General features: G+C 34.7%; 1 long non-coding RNA gene across 1 annotated transcript; it reads right to left on the bottom strand.

Moving 5' to 3' along the window:
* Positions 1–2,107: 2,107 nt before the first annotated feature.
* LOC111455358 lies at positions 2,108–2,553 on the bottom strand. The gene is made up of 2 exons (XR_002712576.1): positions 2,466–2,553; positions 2,108–2,355 (listed from the first exon to the last, which is right to left on the bottom strand). It is a non-coding gene; the product is annotated as an uncharacterized LOC111455358 (long non-coding RNA).
* Between the last annotated feature and the right edge of the window lie 11,129 nt (positions 2,554–13,682).

Genomic DNA, 13,682 nt, shown 5'->3' with positions numbered 1-13,682 from the left:
ACCCAACTATGATTACAAGCAACTTGTGAAGGACTGAATTGCTTATAATGACTATATCAATAGATATAGCTCTTCTTATAGTGCATAAGAGTGCAACTATATGTCTATAATACAGTGACCTATAATTAATGTATGAAAAATGATTAATTTAAAATTTTATTTATTACTTTTGTATTATTGAAGCTCAAGTATTAAAAGGAAAATGGAGGTAAAATAAGAATTTGAAGGGTTCATATTAATATTTAATATTAGATATAAAAAGAGAAAAGTACGGAGTCAATTAAAGCTAATTGGGTTCTTAAATCTAGGTCATAGCTCCTAAAAATGATTATTTCTAACACAAATTCTCATGATTACAGAACAATCACGTGAGATCCCATACACATTTTTTAAAACTTCAAGGGAAACCTTAAAAAGGATAATATCTGCTTGCAGTGGGCTTGAGCCTGTATAAATGGTATCAAACATGGGACGATGTGCCAGCGAGGAGGTTGAGATTCGAGGGGAGGTGGATTGGGGAGTCCCACATCAATTGGAGAAGGGAACGAGTGTCAACGAGAACTCTGAGCCCCGAAGTGGGGTGGATTGTGAGATCTCACATCGGTTGGGAAGGAGAAGAGAGCATTTCTTAGAATATGTGGAATTTGAGGATTAAGGGATAATATACTTCTAATTTACCTCCTTATAAATAGAGGAAGATGGAATTTGAAAATTAAGTTAGAAAATAGGAATGTTTCCCAAGTAAGCAGCCCCAATCTCGAGACATTTACAAGAAAAATTTTCTTCTTAAAAAAGGTCGAGGAAGGTATTCCCTTCAAAACCACGAAGCAATTTAAAAGAACTTGGTCATAATCACCAGAAAAACGAGAGAAGATAATATATATTGTTTTTTAGTACCTTTAAAAATTGAAACTCAATACTGAACAAAACTTGGATGATTCTTGTTCCTACTGTTTCAAAGGAACTTAAGAAACTTTGGTGAACACAACGAGCCAAAATAATTTTATATAGTCATATTCTCGTGAGAGTGAGCCTTGTGTCCGACAACTATCATGATGTTATGATGTAGACCTTGTTTCTTCAAACAAGTTCGTTATCAAAAGATAGTTGTAGAGTCTCTGACAACCCACACGTAATAACCTAATAGCACATGTACCATATGCATCTAGAGTATGACTTTAGCTCCGCAAACACATCCGAAACAAATACAGATCTATCAATCGAGACGATTCACTATTAAAGATTAACCGATAACTCTTTAATAGACTCTGTGTTATAACTTAATAATTCAATCACGAGGAGAATGACCTCCATGCTTCTTTGAATTATAAGATATTATTGTGGTCCTTTGGCCCTCAAGCTAAAGTTTACTGTTAGAAATTTATTCTCTAATCCCACATAAAACTTAGTAATAAGGCCAACAATCATGAATTACATTACGAATAGTATAATTTCTATAACGAAGCATCATAAGACGCTATCAATTTTATAAACACATCGGTATTCGCTAATGAATTGATATCAGACAGTATCCATGCTATTATGCATCTAACATGCTTTACTACGTAAAAGTTCATTAATCTAGTTATGTTATATTCATGTATACAATAGCAAATGATATAGCTTTGTCAGCAACATTAAGCATGGTTTTTCGCTCGGTAATCCTGAATTCTTCACTGATGATATCTGAATCATTAAGTTATAAGTTATTCTAATCCCACGGACTACTCAGTGTTTTCTCTTTTTCTTTTTCTCATCCATAGTCTAATCATTGACTAACGAAATATGGAGAAAGGAACACACAAAAATCTGAATATTACAGATCCTTTTATTATTAAATTCATTCAATTAATTTTGTTGTTAAACCAGGTTTTAAAGAATTAATTTAGAATAATAATTCATTTAATTAAAGTAAATTAATTTGTTGATTAAATATATGCTTAATGAGTTTTCATTAAAAAGATTAAAAAAAAGTTTGTAGTAAATTTGACAAAAAAATTTTAAAATTAAAATTTATCCCAATATTTATTTACAAAACCAACAACAAGCCTTAAAGATAGTCTCCCAACCAAATTGACATAATTATTATAAAGAGAATATGTTTAGTAGTAGAAATATTATTCTTTATTTATGCATTATCTCAAACATATTTATTTAAGACATTTTACCCTTCACGAGGAATTTCAACCACTATACCGAGTATATTAACAAACAGTCGAACTCGTCCATGTTTAAGATCTTTGGTTACTGGACTTCCGGCTAACAATACCACTATCTGAAATTCAGGATGGTTCTTCTTTATAATATTTTCTACAATCCTAGCATCCACGAAATTCAGTTCTGGCCATGATTTTACTAAAACATGCACAAAAAAAAAAAAAAAACCGTTAAGTAAAGACTAAAAGTAGTTAAGTATATTACAAAAGGGAAGAAGAGAAGAAAATATGATTAAAAGATATACTTACAAGCGTGCGCCATTTTAAACTTGATATCAATGTTTACTTCGTTCTTGGTTGATAGCTCTATTTATAACTAATTTAGTTACGAGATAATCATGAAATTGAACATCTATTCTTCCATTTAAAAAAATACACTTTAGAAAATATATATTTGTTTATATCATCTTAATTTTTACTTTTGGCATCGTACAAGGGAGTGATTTTAATCTGATCTTATCTCAAATAATTAAGTTCTATTCACTCTAATATTTCGATATTCGAATTTCTCTTCAATTAATTATATCAAAGCAAATTTACATTTATAATAACTAAAATATAGTTTAGTTTTTAAATTTTAATTTGTAGCGATTTAATCCGTATAATTAAGAATTTAGTCCATAAATTTTAATACGTAACGATGTATTTTCTATCCTTTGAACTTTGTATTGATTTAGTCCCTATCCTAAAAAATAGTATGAGGGAATATTTTTTTCTTTTTATCTTTCAGTGTAACAAAGATGATAAATGGAGAATTATTTTTAGAATATTCCATATATATGCCTTACTATCCGGTTACAGTTTTTTATTATTATTATTATTATTTATTTTAATTTTACTATATTTTATTCACACATTAAATAATGGAGTATATGCTAATATATGATTTCCATCCTTGCGCTTTATTTTTTTTTTCATTTAAACATTTTTAGATAATATTGATGCAACATTCGAGCTTAGCAGGTACGTAAATTTTTCGGCTTTTTTATTTTAATTTTAAACTTGTCATTGACCCGAGACTATGACTGGTATCTACTTCTTTTCTTATCATTAGTTACTTCCCCATCAGAGCAAAACTCTATCTATTCATATGAATTTCTCGTAAATATAGTTGTCTTACTCTTAGCTTAGTTAGACTAAATGTTCTAGTTACTATTTTTTACTATTGCATAACATGAGGCACGATTCATAACTAATAAAAGTTTGAATTTTATACCTATAATCATAATCATGAGGCCAATAACTTTTTAAATAACATATTCATATATGTTAAGAATGAGAAACAGAAGTAGAAGTGGAATGGAAGGTTCAATCTTCATTGATATTCACAAATTTGAATAGGATACCAGCAGCAAACTAATTACTAAAAATAAGGGAAAATATACTGAATATACTACTATTCTCCAAATATTATATCTTAATACTCCTATCAAATGGGAGAGTGTATGTCAATCACACCCAAGTTATTTTTGAAAAAATCAAATTGATGTCTTCCCAAAGCTTTAGTAAAAAACATCTGTCAATTGCATTTTAGTCGAAACATAACACGGTTTGATGATTCCAGCTTGTAACTTTTCTCCAACTATATGGCAATCTATTTTAATGTTTTTCGTACGTTCCTGAAAAACTGGATTGACTGCTATATGTAATGCTGCTTGATTATCACAATACAATAATGTTGGTTCAAATAGCGGAATTTCAAGTCTTGAAGAATGTATTTTAACCAAGTTAGCTCTAAACAAGTATTTGTCATAGCTCGATACTCGGCTTCTGCTGATGATCTGGACACATTGATTTTCTTTTTAGACTTCCAAGAAATAATTGAATTTCCAAAGAAAATGCAGAACCCAGAAATAGACCGTCTGGAAGTTCGACAACCACCCCAGTCAGAATCGCAATATACTTGTAATCTTAAGTTATTTTCAGATGATAGTAGAAGTCCTTAACCAGGAGTACCTTTGATGTATCTCAATACTCGAAGAGCTGCCTCCCAATGTGGTTTTCTTCGTTCCTGCATAAATTGACTAAACATACGAACTAAATACATTATGTCAAGCCTAGTAATAGTTAAATATATTAATCTCCCAATCAACCGTCTGTATTTACATGGATCATTCAACTTCTCTCCTTCTGTTAAAGAAAGTTTCAGATTTTGCTCCATCGAAAATTTTTCTAGACGTGCTCCTGTAAGACCTGTCTCTTAATGTCTAGAGCATACTTCTTTTGATACATAAAAATTTCTTTTCTAGATCAAAAAAATTCAATGCCTAGGAAATATTTCAAATTCCCTAAATATTTAATAAGGAATTTCTCGAGTAAGCTAGTCTTGAGATGTTGAATTTTTTTTAAGATCATTGTCTGTCAACAAAATATCATCAACATAGATAAGAACGGCAATGAAAGTAGTACCTTTACTCTTAGTAAATAAAGAGTAATCTGCGTTGGACTGAGTGTAGCCTGCATTTTGTATAGTGGTAGAGAATATGGAAAACCAATTGTGAGAAGCCTGTTTTAACCCATATATAGATTTATGGAGCCGACATATTGTATTCTCCCTCTATCGGCGAAGACCTGGTGGTAAAGACATATAGACTTCCTTATCTAGATTACCATGGAGAAAGGAATTTTGAACATTCAACTGATGAGTGAACCATTTTCGAGCAGCAATAGTGAGTAAATAATGAAGTGTAGTAAGTTTTGTCGTAGAAGCAAATGTCTATTTGTAATTAATACCTTCAACCTGAGTGTATCCCTTTGCTACCAGTCGAGCTTTATGATATTCAATAGAACTATCAGAGTTGTATTTAATCTTGTACACCCAACGACAACCAATAGCTTTATGGCCAAGTGGTAGAGGAACGAGAGACCAAGTATGATTACGTTCCAAAGCTGCACTTTCATCATTTATAGCCTGCTGCCATAATGGGTCGCCAACTTTTTTCTGGGCTGTAATAAGAGCTTGAAAAGCACGTTGAATAGGATAAATACGAGAGAATGAAAGGTAATGATGAAGGGGATACCTGACGCTAGTGTTGGGACTTGAGATAGAGGTTAAATGATTAGCTGTAGAAGACATCTCATAATTATTATGCCAAGCTGGAGGCAGTATGGTATGAGTAGAATGTCGGAGTGAAACTGATGTATCAGGTGTGATAGGATTAGAATTAGTGGGTCAATCTGGAGAAGGAATAGAAGGTGGAGGAGATGATGAAGTAGTGGATGAAGGAATAGATGGTGAGATAGGACTAGAATAGATGTTTGAGTAGGATGAATCATGAAGTGGTAAAACGGGAGTCAAAGGAGCTAATGTCAAAGTTTGTGAAATGATTGGAAAAAAAAAATAATCTTCACAAAATTTAACATCACGACTGCAAAAGAATTGGTGAGATTGCATATCATACCACTTATAACCTTTATGACCAAAAAGATATCCTATGAAAAGTTATTCATAGCATCAGGACAGTCATGCTTCAATTCGTCTTCATAAAGGGCTTCCAGACAACACTCAATATTGCTCATAAACATAGACCATAATTTCCTCGAGATAACAACAATTTCATGCTCGATAACAATAATTTCAGCTTTGGATCCTTATCTAATATGTTGAAAATTGTCACGAACAAGATCAAAGCGGATAAAGCCAAAACCCTAGCGATCACGAATTTTTTTAGTGAAATGAATCAATAAACAGTTGATTACTGGTTAGAAGAAGTTGCAGCTGTTTGTTTAATAATCAAAATTTAAAGGATTAAATCAAAATTAACTTTTGTTTGTCCAATTCTTTTTTGTTAATGAATCCTTGTATCATAAAAAAAGATAAGCTAATTGGTCAATAAAACTATATAATTTAGCATTTAAAAAAATATAATTTAAAGACTTAATAAATATTATAGTTTTAACTTAATTCAAATCTTAATTTGTAGCTTAATTTAAAAATATAATCTCCATACACAAATCAGCCCACGTCGCTCCCTTTTTAAACACTCCTATTTTTCTAAGTCAAGCAATCTTTATCATCTGAGAGCGTGAAATACAGAGAGAAAGACGGACGACGAACAAACTTTTCTCCTTGGAGCGCGATACCAGCGAGACGAAAGGACTCAAGATTCTATATGCTCTCTTTTTTCAGAGACGTATTTTTGGGTGCGGACTATCGATCGTAAGCATGGAAATCGTCTAGTTTCAACGTTCCTCACAAAATTTTCGAAAAGTTATAGACTACAACTCAATTTTTTTCAAACGGCCCAACCAAAATTTCTAAATTAGGGTTTCGATTATAATCCCGTGTGTGCAGTGTTATATGCTCTATTTCTTCAACATTCAAGTCGAAGCATTACTTCCCATGGAATTATTTGGACAACAAAAAGAGAAGGCAACTTTTCGAAACTGCCATAGAATGCAAGCAAACTTTTGAAACAGCCTAAAAAGCAAGCAAATAACCACCAATGGCACCCCGACATCGGTCGAATGAAAACTGGTTGAGCGCGAAACCATTTTTGAGTGTTGGCTTCCGATCGTAAGCGTTGAAATCGTCAAATTTCAACATTACTCACAAAATTGTCGAAAAGTTATCAACGGCTACTCCCGTACATGCAGTGCTATAGGCTATCTTTCTTCGACATTCAAGAACGAGAACTACTTCCTAGGGGATTATTAGGATATCGGAAAGTAAAGGAAGCTTTTCGGAACTGCCCTAAAACACTAGCAAATAGCCGTCATTGTCACCCCGATGTTTGTCAAACAAAACTGGCCAAAAATTAAACAAGTTTTGGGTGCTGGCTGCCGATCGTAAGCGCCGAAATCATAGAGTTTCCACGTTCCTCACAAAATTTTCGAAAAATTATCTAGTGCAATTCAGTTTTTATCAAACGGTCCAGTCAGAGTTTTCTAATTAGGGTTTCGGTTTTAATCCTGTATGTGCAGTGTTATAGGCTCTTTCTGTTGGTGTTATTATAACACATGCGGAAGCAATTTGGATCTTAGGCACTTTTAAAACATCAATTATTGTAAATTACTAGCATGTTTATAAGTATTAAAACTTAATGAATTTAAATACTAACCTTTTGTAGTTCAAACTCTTTTTGCCTCACGAACCGGTTTCGAACCACCACTAGTGTCTTCTCCATTATCCTCCGGCCTTAGAACGGGATTGTGGAATCCGGTGAGTGACTAAACTTGGGAGGGATTTTGTATATGTGAAAGAGAGTGTTTGTGAGAAGTTTTTCTCAAGGTTTTTCATCAAGATGAAGAATCCCCTCCAAGTATCATGATCACTCTATTTAAAGAGTCAAGTTTGCATGTTCATGCAAACTTGAGATCACCAAATTTTGACACTTAAAATTCCACTAAAATGTTTGGGATTATGTGGCAAGCATGCATGTTTGAGTTAACCAAATTTTGACACTCAAAATTCCACTCAAACTTGTGGGGTTTATTTGGCAAACATGCAAGTTTGGTTAAACCAAATTTTGACACCTCAAAATTCCACTAACATGGATTTTTTCATTAGATGAAAGTCAACATTTTGACTTTCTTCATTTTAATTCAACAATTAATTTGAATAATGAATTTCAAATTAAAGTAACATTAAATGATTAATTAAACTATTTAATTAATATTTAATATTAATTCAAATGTCAATCCCAATCAATTCCGACACATAATTGATTAAGATATTTAAATCTTATTTAAATATCTCAGATTCTCTCTTTTCGTTTAATTCGTAAATAAAACAAAATTGCGGTTAAATATATCGTATATATGTAACGCATATTCCCTAATTTGAATTCGAACACTTCGAACTCACTCGTCACACTGCTCTATGGTTTAGTCCGATATGAGCTAGCAGAGGGACCTAATGGACCTATAGATAATGGGCTCCAACGATCCAAGATTAACCGATTAAACTCATTAACCTGGTTAACCAACATTCGTTAACTACTAGGACACTCCACTATAGCCTAGTAGTTGCACTCCCCTCACTATAGATATATTTCTGTCCATATGATATAACCATGATTAGTAAGTCGATCCTTCACAGGTTGTTCGTAACTAGAGCTGGGTCAATTTACCGTTTTACCCCTGAAGTTACTTCTTGTTCCTTATGTCTCACTGATCCTCTAATGAACAATTGGTTTGTGGTCCAACCAGTAAACCGAATCCCTCTCAGGCCAATGAGAGGGTGGGGCCCCTTGTTCAAGACCTGGAGTCAGTGCTTAAGGGAACTACCTTTCTTCTATCCCTAAAAGTGGGTAGGAGTGAATTCCGTCTTGCACCCCACGTCCCCAGCCATTCACCCAGTCTTACCCCTGAAATGGGAGGCCTGTTGAGTCGGCGAACTAGAGCCACTCTCACCCATGCAAATCTAAGGATAATTCCGAATAAACAGGAGTTCATGGTTAGCTCAGGAATAAAACCGAGTTACCTAGGTTATCGAATGAAAAGAAAATCAGTCTCAACAGTAAACGACTTTATAAAGTGAGAGTGGTTTTCTTCATGGTCCGATCTTATGCAATACTCATTGCATAGGACGCCCCCACTCACATGTCTCCACATGCACAATTTAGTGATCACATTGTTTATATCATATACAAAAGTGGGCCGCATCCATAGTGTCCCCAGAATAAGGTACTCAGCCTTATCCTTATACTATAGATCATTTTGACTATATACTTGAACTTGATCCACTCTTATGTCTCTACATATAGTTCAAGTAATCATACTATAGCCAGAGTGTTCTTAGTTTATTGGATTTAGATTAATGATCGTAAAGTTCACTTTATTCAATAACAATTTTTACTGAATAAACATCAATAATAACTTTATTGAAAATAGAATATATCTTTGTTTACAAACTATGAGTTTTAGGACATAAAACCCAATACTTTCTTCGACATTCAAGTCTAAGCACTTCTTCCGAGGGAAATATTAGGATATTGGAAAGAGAAGGTAGTTTTTCAAAACTGTCCTAAAACGTGAGCAAATAGCCGTCAATGGCACCCCGACGTTGGTCGAATGAAAACTAGTCAGAAGAAAAACCATTTTTGGGTGTTGGCGGTTGATTGTAAGCGTCTAAGTTGTCGAGTTTCAACGTTCCTCATAAAATTATTGAAAAATTATCTACTGCAACTAAGTTTTTTTTCAAACGGCCTAGTTGGGGTTTTCAAATTAGGGTTTCAATTTTAATCTCATACGATATGTTCCCATTCTTCGACATTCAAGTCCGAGCACTGCTTCCCAAGAAAATATAAGGACATCAGAACTATCCTAGAATGCGATCAACTAGACACCGATGGCACCCCAACGTCGGTCGAACGAAAACTAGTTGGGAGGGAAACAAATTTTGGGTGTTGGCTACAAATTGTAAGCGTCAAAATCTTCGACATTCAAGTCCGAGTACTACTTACCAGGGGAATATTATGACATCAAAAAGATAAAGCAATTTTTTTGAACTGCCTTAGAACGCGAACAAATAACTGCCAATGGCACCCCGACATCGGTCGAACGAAAAATGGATGGGAGCAAAACTATTTTTGGGTACTGGTTGCCATCGTAAGCATCGAAATCATTAAGTTTCAACGTTCCTCACAAAATTGTCGAAAAATTATCGACGGCGACTAAGTTTTTTTCAAACGGCCCAGCCAAAGTTTTCAGATTAGGGTTTCCATTTAATCACGTATGTGTAGTGCTATTGGCTCTTTTCTTCGACATTCATATTCGAGCATCGGTTCCTAGGGGAATATTAGGACAACGAAAAGAGAATGCAAATTTCGAAATTGCCCTAGAACACAAGCAAATAGTCGTCGATGGCACCCCGACGTCGGTCGAAAGAAAAATAGTCGGGAGCGAAACAATTTTTGGGTGCTAGCTACGAATCGTAAGAGTCAAAATCTTCGATTTTCAATGTTCTTCACAAAAATTGTCGAAAAAATTATTGACTGCGACTCAATTTTTTTCAAATTGTCCAACCAAGTTTCCAAAATAGAGTTTCGTTTTAAATTCAATACGTGTAGTGCTATAGGCTCTATTTCTCGGACATTCAAGTCCAAGCACTGGAAGAGAAGGCAGCTTTTCAGAACTAGCCTAGAATACAAGCAAATTTTTGGAATTGTCCTAGAACTCGAGCAAATAATCGCCAATGGCACCCCGATGTCAGTCGAATGAAAACGGCCGAGAGAGAAACCATTTTTGGGTGCTGGCTTCAGATTGTAAGCGTTGAAATCGTCGAGTATCAACGTTCCTTACAAAATTATCGACTGTGATTTAGTTTTTTTCAAACGGTCCAGCCAGGGTTTCTAAATTAGGGTTTCGGTTTTAATCTCATACATACAGTGCTATAGGCTCTCTTTCTTCGACATTCATGACTGAGCACTGCTTCCAAGAGGAATATTAGGACATTGGAAAGAGAAGGGAGCTTTTTGGAACTGCTATAGAATGCGAGTAAATAGCTACCGATGGCACCCCGACGTTGGCGGGAGCAAAACCATTTTTGGGTGATGGCTGCCAATCTTAAGTGTCGAAATTGTCAAGTTTCAACATTCCTTACAAAATTGTCGAAAAATTACCCACTCCAACTTAGTTTTTTTACAAACGGCCCAACCAGGATTTCCAAATTAGGGTTTCAATTTTAATCTTGTACATACAGTACTATAGGCTCTCATTCTTCGACATTCATGTCCGAGTACTTCCCACGAGAATATTAGGATATCAGAAAGAGAAGAGAGCTTTTCAGAACTTCCCTAGAACGCGAGCAAATAGTCGCCGATGGCACCTCGACGTCGGTCGTACGAAAACTAGGTGGGAGCAAAACTATTTTTGAGTGCTAGCTGCCAATCATAAGAGTCGAAATCGTCGAGTTTCAATGTTCTTTACAAAATTGTCAAAAAATTATCGACTACTAAGTTTGTTTGAAACAGCCCAACTAAAGATCCAAATTAGTGTTTCGATTTGAATCCCATACGTGCAATGCTATAGGCTAATAAGAACTAACAACGTCCAACAATGGAATGAAAAGAAACACAAGACTCATTACTTGATTAGTATTACTGCCATGTAGCTTCAAAACTAAATTACCTCTTTTCCTCCCCTTAAACCATTTTAAGTGAGTTCAACTTAAACTAGACTCCAAATAATTTAAACTAACTAAAAGGTAGGCATACTAACCTTAAACGTTTTCTAAGAGTTGAATCTAGTGAAAAAGGGTTCAAGCGTAACAGATCCAAGCCAGAGCAACCGAAATGTCGGCCTGGAGTCGTCAAAAAGTGTATTCTCTGATTGTTTTGAACCAATCAAGTGGGATAAAAGGAAGTAAGGAACCTCTCTTTTATAGTGGAGCCTAACTATATTATATTGGATTGATGTGAGACAACTTTCATTTTGTTTTTTTCTCCCTAACTTTGGGTGGCACTCACATTCTTAATACACTTAATGGATTACAAAAATACTAAATTGATTCATTCATAAGCATGGAATCCGTTGGTTTAGGGCTTGAGCGATCTCGAGAGAGGGAGAGTCCAAATACCTAGTCTTAAACATGCACATAAAGGCAACATAGACTAAATAAATCCATCAAACCCCACTAAATCACAATGCTTGAACCTAGTCTCACAAATTATGAGTAAGTAGAACATGCATAATAGTAGGTAGTGTAGGATGTCATTTAAGTATTACGTATTCAATTAGGCTTGATTTCCTTTAAGCATTTCCTCCATGTGAGACCAAATTTCATCTCATCAATGAAATGTGCTAGTTGTCGAGTTGTCGAATACTTAATGCTAGTTGAGAACTCATCCTCGACCCTGATTGCTAGTTGAGACTTAGCAAGTCTTGTATAATGGGTCAATAAATTAAGCACATCTTTTTCAAATTTCATCTTTTTTGTTATCTCTTTAAAAATTCCATTTCATGTGAGTTTGGGTTCATGTGCAATAAGAAGAGTAAAAACCCAACGAAAAGAGTAAGGTCATTGTTAGTGAAATCCCATTCAATGAAGAAGCAAGCCACAATCAAGTGAGAAGAGAAATTTGTTTACAAAGACCGACTCCAACGCAAGTCTGCATCCACTGTGCAAGGATGAAAAGAAGGAAAGAAGAAGACTGAAGCAACTTTAAGTGGTTCAACCAAAGTCTGGATGCAGGAAGTGTGAGATTCGACTTCGGTTAGAGAGGAGAACGAAACATTCTTTACAAGGGTGTGTAAACATATCCCTAGTGAACGCATTTTAAAACCTTGAGGGGAAACTCGGAAGGAAAAGCTCAAAGAGGAGAATATCTGCTAACAGTAGGCTCGAGCTGTTACAAATGATATCAGAGACAGACACTAGGCGGTGCGCCAACGAGAGCGCTAGCCCCCCAAGGGAGTGGGTTTTGAGATTTCACATCGATTGCAGAAGAAATCGAAACATTTCTTTTAAACCTCTCCCCAGTGGATGCGCTTTAAAACCTTGAGAGGAAGCCCAAAAGAAAAAACTAAAAAAAGACAATAATTGCTAGCGGTGGGCTTGAGGTCGTGTGCCAGGAAAGGGCGCTGGCCCGCAAGAGTTGGGTAGGTTGCTTTTTAAAACCTTGAGAGAAAGTCCAAAAGGGAAAACCTAAAGAAGCACATAAGAACCTAGCAGACCTCCATGACATTCAAGAGTGACTAAGGTAGCTAATCAGGCTATTAGCAGTATGATGGTGTCGATAGAGTCTCTACCACCATCCCTTTGGTAGTACACAATTGTCAAGCAGAAGATTTAGAAGTAGTACCATCGAACTATGTTTCCCAACCTTGGGGAAATGGCCAAGGGCCTCATGAAACAAGGTCACTATGACCTAAACTCAACCTAGGAGGTGGTGTGGGACCACGTATGTTATGATGTAGACCCCTATTTCTTTAGAAAGGTTTATTATAAAAAAAATCATTGTAGAGAACCCACCCATAATAACCTAATAGCATTACATACTATATGCATCTAAAATATGACCGTAACACAACAAACACATTTGAAACAAATATAGATCCGGACTATCTAGATGATTCACTATTAAAGATAAACTGATAACTCTTTAATAGACTCTATATTATAATTTAATACATGCGATTATGGTTTGCTATTAAACATGGTTTTTAGCTCGACATTATTTTCTCTTTTCCTTTTTCTCGTATGTGGTCTAATCACATCACTAACGAAAGAGAAACGCGAACACTTTTTGTTCTTTTTTTATACAAAAATGTGAATACTACAAATCCTTCCATTTATTAAATTCAAACAAATTATACTAATTCATTGAAATTTATGGTAATGTTTATTTTTAAACCAACGACGAGTCTTTAGATAGTCTCCCAACAAATCATAAGGTGAGAGTGAATTGATACAATTATTATAAGTAGAATATATTATTAATTTATGTTCGTATATTTTATTGTCTCAAAATCAATATTAATTTAGAAACTAATAAATCATCTAGTGCTCAAGCTACAAATATG

The sequence above is a fragment of the Cucurbita moschata genome, unplaced genomic scaffold, assembly GCF_002738365.1.
Source record: "Cucurbita moschata cultivar Rifu unplaced genomic scaffold, Cmos_1.0 Cmo_Scf00017, whole genome shotgun sequence".
Lineage (NCBI taxonomy): Eukaryota > Viridiplantae > Streptophyta > Magnoliopsida > Cucurbitales > Cucurbitaceae > Cucurbita > Cucurbita moschata.
This window is presented reverse-complemented; position numbering and strand designations above follow the sequence as displayed.